Genomic DNA, 6,493 nt, shown 5'->3' with positions numbered 1-6,493 from the left:
TCATATTTAATTTTAATACATCAGAAATGTGCCATTTTATTGAACAATGCCATAGATAAAGCATGTTTTTATTGTGTTTACTCTCAGTAACATGGTTTAGACTTAGATATGTGATTCTATGCATCATAATTTCAGGGATGGAAACATCTTGTTTCCTGTCCTAACATAGCAAGAACTTCACTTTTCTGCCACTAGTGACATTTATTTTGAAAGAAATCCAACAGAAAGGGGATGGAAAAAAGGCGGGTGGAGGAGGACATGCAACCAAGGAGCCACGTAGCAGTGGCCACCAAACCCGAGACCAAGTCAAGACCAAGACCAGCGTCCCGTGCTACATGACACAATAAAATTAAGTGTACCTATCAAAATTGCTTCTCAAATTGATCTGAAAGATCCACGTAAAACCCATCCCATAAATCCCATAAAACACATAGATATTAAATACTTAAAGCTGAAATAAATTTAACCAGTGTCATTATCAATTCAAACTCTTCTTCATTCTGCTTTGCTTCCATCTCTGTGCTACAATCCACAGAGGTCTCCTGCCATCCCTAAAAAGATAACGCCTGGGCGGTTGCCCATATCGCCTATGTCAGAAACCACAACTGTCTGCACTATTAAACATAGCAATTAAGACAATGCCTTAATAGTAATAGTAATAGTAATAGTAGACGTTACGCTTATGGCAAGCCATTTTAATATAAATTCGGTTTTACTGCCCTTACATTCTAGATATCTCAAATTGTTTTATGACTAGATGTTTTAGCGATTTAAGATATCTGTAATTACATTTTGACTAGACAAAATAACTATTTGAGATATCTCTAATTACATTCTGACTAGTCAAAATGACATCAGATTTACCATTGAATTATATGGAGACTTCAATTCAAGACATCTAAAATAAATGACCGGCTATCTGAAATGCACAATTCAGATATCTACAATTAAATTATGACCAGTCATGAAGTAAATTAAAGATATCTCGATTTTATTTTTGACTCGTCATAATTCTAATTAAAGACATCTCGAATGACAACATAATTCAAGATATCTTAAATTTATTTTTTGATAGGAGGTATGTAGTTTTGACTAGTGAAAAATAAATTAAAGATATCTTGAATTGTAATTTTGACTTAAATTACCATTCCGCATATTTAAAATGTAGTTTTGTTCTGTCAAAATGCATTTTTAGATATCTAGAATGTAATTACGGATAGTCAGACGAAACCAAATTCGTGTTAAAACGGCTTGCCATAGTGGGTGCTCATGATCCCAGACATTGACTCCACAACTGCAGAGTAAGAGACAGTAGCAGCGAGCTAGCCATACAGTAAAGTGCAGCAATATATTCCTCGTACCACAGTGATCACTTATTAATAATCGCAAAATAAACATTAAGCCTAAAACCATACCACTGCAACAGACTGAATGTTCTGCTCTTTGTGTGGGAAATATTTCAGTGTTTTTTTTAGGGGCATTGTTGTCAGTTGCTATGACAACGAGTCTGTGTGTAACTTGGCCAATGCAGAGAGCGAGAAAGACGTGGCTTTTAGTTGTACTTCAACGGGTTTTCCCTTTGCTGTGGAGCACAGCATGAAATTAGTAATACCTGCATTTCCAAATTTCATTGAGTTATCAGAATTATTCTACGGCGGCAGCGCGGCTATGCATGGCATGTAAAACAATAGTCTTTTTGCACTCCAGCGTTGTCCGCATGCGCGGAATTTCCTTATGTAAACGATAACACGCAGGTGGTCAACATTTGTACATCTGATTATGATTAAGTCAGTGCCTCACCAGCTTTGCACCTCATCACACGTCACTGTGTAAAGTGATATATTGTCCTCCTTTATTTAAAAGCTAGTGTAAATACTTGAATAATTCTTAAATCTGGGTGATTCATAGAAAGTATCCATGCCCCGATTTTGACCTTTCATAACGTTTGGAAACTTTTACGAAAAAAAAAAATATATATATAAAAAAATACACACAAATGCAGCACAAATGTTTGGTACCAATTTTTTTTGACTGGAAGATGACGGGGGGGAGTCTGGGTGACCTTTTGACCTTTAAACTTAATTACTATATTTAAAACAACAGCAGGACAAATAAAAAATGTTATCAGGACAAACATACCAAAATTGACTGACACCAATTTTGTTTGATTTCGTAAATTTGGGTGGGGGGGACTGGTTGACCTCTCATGACCTCTGGAAACATTTACAGATACCTTTAAAGTAAATTTGGGACAAACTATGATTTTTGCTGCAAAATTCAGCACAAACATTTGACACCAATTTTGTTCGATTTGAAGAAGTTGGGGTGGGGGGGACTTTGCATGCATGAATAGAGTAGTAGTGGTAATGTACTTTTGTTTATAAATTAGATAGAAACAAGGCAAGAGCTCGTTCTAAGCTTGTGGGTTGTTTATTGTTATAGCAACTACCATTACAGTTAGTTATGATCCCTACCAAGATGGCTGACAGCTACAAAGTTCCCCAAAGTGTTTTGTCACATGAGAACTACATATCAATTCGATAACTAACCAAGAATACTATATGGTCACTCTGGAGGAGCTACAGAGATTCACAGGTTGCAGAGTCCGAATACAAATTCACGGCATCCTTTTCAGAACATGAATAATTTTCCTCCCACTTCCAAATTATACACTACTTTGATTTTAACAAATCTCAATCGTAATGTGACAAAATGTGAAACAGATCAAGGGGTATGGATACATTTCCAATTACTGTCTTTATCAACTAAGAGACATGTTAATTCCAGGTCTGAAGAGGGTCTGACATTACATGTTGCATATTGTAAATGCCAAAGCGCTCATTGACATGAACAGGTATAACGTGTAACTTGGACAGCATGTCCTTGCAGCAAAATTGTCCACTATCTTAAAGTTGCTGAAAACGTCGCAAAATTAAGTTCGGCTCTAATGGTTCCTCTATTACACAGGAACCATTAAACGCCACTAGGTGTTTTCTGACTTTTGTTCTGAGGTGCACCAAAAGGTAAAGGTTCAAACCGTCTAGGAAACCTCCTGGTACGGAGACACTGAAGCCTTCCTCATCCGTTCAATCTGGATCTTGTCGTAGATCGTCTGAGCCTAAATGATTGGGAGAAAATAAAAAATACATTTTAGGGTTTCTCAGTGGTGGCTTAAGATAATTTTTCCTGCAGCTTCCAATGGTTAAACAATTCACTGAAAGTGCTATGAAGGATCATTTGTTCTTACAGTTCTCAATACACTGAAGCACAGAGAACAATTCAGAACATATTTCTACGAAAAGTTTGAGTAAAAACAGCCATTTATCATTCTGATATTTAAAAATATGGTCAGAATTAAATCAGTGAATCTAAAGAGTTTTGGTCAGTTTTTGTGTAGAAAGCATGGTGTGGAGTAGAGGGTTTGTTAACAAATGCATACACAGGCTGATGTAGTAATATTAAAAATATATTTTGTTATAAATTTCTGTTCTGCTGTTTATTTAAACTTTAAAACCTATATAGAGCTGAACAAGATAACTGACAAACACATCAGAATATAAGCATTTCATATCAATCAATATTGGTAATTATTGATTAGCTTTTTTGTTTTATTTATCTGAAATACATCCAAACTGGTGACATGATCTCCAGTTCTTTATCCACAATTTCCTCTTGAACTTTTGACTCCATCTTTGCAAATTTATTATTATTAAATAATAATGAAAATATAGAGATGTTAAATGCTCATATTTGCTTCTGTCTCCCCTGTGTGTGTGCTTTTTTAAAATATTATTTTAGTGATTGGCATCATTTCACGGTTCACCTGTGGGGGGCGCCCCGTATAGCTACTAGCTAGGGGGTAGAGGTGCCGTCAGGGTCGTGACATACCAGAAGCGTGAATGGAGCTGAAAAGTAAGTCTTCACCTTGGAACGGACCAACCCACAAGTGGAGCGTCGGAGTTTTGGTCGGGTTGAAGTTTTTCTGTTGTTGCTGTTGATTTTTTTTTTTTTTTTTTTTTTTTTTGGAAAGAGCTGGCTGGACGCTAAAGGATTGTTGGACCGGGTAGTTCACACGCCTGCTGTTACTAGCCACCGACAAAGTCACATTTGATGTGTTTTTAGGAAAAGACAGAAAAAAATATATCTAAAGAAAAAATAATAATACGAAGGAAAAAAGCTACTAAACTGAGGGTCTGACGGACGAAGGACTCTGCGGGCTGGCCCTTCTCAACGGAACGTTAGCTCGTTGAGGAACTCTGAAGCAACATTGAAGGTAGGCCCCACCCCATGTGTGTTCCGCCAGGTGCCTGTTTTATGTATTGCTTTTTATCTTTTTACGGGAGTAGAGCCTATTGTTGCGGCTGTACTCCCGTAACACTATATATATATATATATATATATATATATATATATATATATATATATATATATATATATATATATATATATACTGCTAAAAAAAAAATAAAGGGAACATTTCACTTTAATTTTGTGTGTGGCTCCAAATCCAGGCCTCCATTGGTTAATAAATTTGATTTCCATTGATGATTTTTGTGTGATTTTTGTGTCAGCACATTCAACTTTGTACAGAACAAAGTATTCAATGAGAATATTTCATTCATTCAGATCTACGATGTGTTATTTGAGTGTTCCCTGTATTTTTTTGAGCAGTGTATATATATATATATATTTTCTTAGTTGTAAAAGCCTACGACAATATTATCTCAATGTAAACAGACAGACATCTCTGTCTCAGCCCCCATCCTTTAAAATGTAGATATAAAACAATCCATTTTCGCATTGTGCTGCTTTCAATTGTTTAGCGGAAGTGAAAATAGGCGTACAAGTTCATTTCCTGTCGCGAGATGGAATTTACTTTTACTCAACAACAATCATTGGTGGGTTTTTTTTTAATAAGCTGTGTTTTGCGAGGAAAATATTGCAACAACCACATAATATTAACTTGAATGAAAAGGAAAGTAATAATCTGATATCCACCAGGGGGAGCTATTGCACCACCTAACTCGCGCCCTCCTGGGTCACCGCTGAGGTTTAGCTCTTACCATCTGGTGATCCGGGCTGTTTCTGGCGTCAATAATGTCGTACAGAGAGCAGGGCTTATCAGAGGGACCCTGCAGGTTTGCATTCGTATGTATTAAGGAGAAAAAAAAACTCAGTTAGGAAACAATAAATCACTGTAAACATTTGCTCATTGTAAGGCTTGTGTGTACTTACAACTGCAGATGAAAAATCTGAGATATCGGCATAAATTGAGTTCGTTTGAATCGCTGCCTGCGTAAAGAAAACAAAATTACAGAAATGACTGTGGCTGGTAAAAAGCCATAATAATGAAGTAAGAGAGAGAGGAAAAAATTGCACATTAAAGAGTTTCTTATCACACCATCTTTTTTTGCAGAGACATACTAGGAGTGGGACAAAGCAGGCAGTGACAAAAAAAGAAAAGATGATCTATCTCCAAGTTGCAAAGGTTTCCATACATATGTAGCAGGAAATCTGCCAACACAGAAACATGCAACTCCCGAGTCTTAATATTCAGCCACAAAGGACAAGGAGAATAAATTCAGATCGTCACAGAACACAAATTTTCCATGTTCCAATTCCCAAATTATTATGGAACTTCAGCTTCAAAAGCAGACAGGAGTTAATATTTTAACAAAACCTTCTTAATGATAAGATATTGTATTGAAAAATCAATTACAAAAAACAAAGCACTATGAGGAATGAATAAAAAAAACATTGAAGAAACAACACCTCCCTTTCCAAGGAGGTATGCAAATATCCCGTTCTAAGGAACCGAATCGTAATTCTTTGTCAAAGTCACAACTACAGAAAAGCGGGAGGTTGATCACCATCCATGGCAGTAAACATGAGGGGCAGACCAGGTCACGTACCGTGGCGGGAGACCCCGAGAAGCAGCGCGGCCGTGTACGCGAGAAGGCAGCTCAGGCAGCGAAAGCGACCACCAGCCATCTCTGTGGGGAGCGGAGCAGTGTCTGTTTCCTCTTCTGCTCGCTGCAGTAAGCAAAGTTAGAAAAAAAAAAACGGAGGGAGGGGTGGAGGAAGCTTCCGTAAATGTAGAGCATGAAGCAGGTTGAGTATACAGAGAAATATCTGCAAACACTTTAAGGTTAAAAAGCTCTGGAGGAAACGTCTCAATCAGATCCCATCACCTCCCAGACCTTCATTTTGTTTTAATTATTATTTGAACGTAGACTTGCTGGTTGACCTGCATGCAGACCCATGTAGCCAAAGGTCACAAACTGATGGGGGGACATTGTCCTTCCTGTTTGTTTTTTTTTTAACACCGTGAGTGATAGTACAGTGTAGCAAAGAATGCAGCCACAGACCATCACACCACATGTTGGACTTTCTGTACAGTGCTTTTTTTCTGAAAAGCTATGTGTGTTTTTTTTAACAGCAGATAAAATATTACACACAACTTCTAAAAAGTTCCACTTTTGTCCCATCAGTT

The 6,493-nt window shown here is 37.1% G+C and overlaps 1 long non-coding RNA gene across 1 annotated transcript; it reads right to left on the bottom strand.

Moving 5' to 3' along the window:
* Nucleotides 1–2,408: 2,408 nt before the first annotated feature.
* LOC106933415 (uncharacterized) lies at nt 2,409–6,044 on the bottom strand. Its single transcript, XR_001421479.2, has 4 exons — nt 5,913–6,044; nt 5,236–5,292; nt 5,064–5,132; nt 2,409–3,118 (listed from the first exon to the last, which is right to left on the bottom strand). It is a non-coding gene; the product is annotated as an uncharacterized LOC106933415 (long non-coding RNA).
* Nucleotides 6,045–6,493: the final 449 nt, after the last annotated feature.

Source organism: Poecilia mexicana, unplaced genomic scaffold (genome assembly GCF_051168715.1).
Source record: "Poecilia mexicana isolate PSO_F unplaced genomic scaffold, ASM5116871v1 scaffold_18, whole genome shotgun sequence".
Taxonomy (NCBI): Eukaryota; Metazoa; Chordata; class Actinopteri; order Cyprinodontiformes; family Poeciliidae; genus Poecilia; species Poecilia mexicana.
Note: the sequence above shows the minus strand (reverse complement) of the source record. Positions and strands in the feature narration are given on the sequence as shown.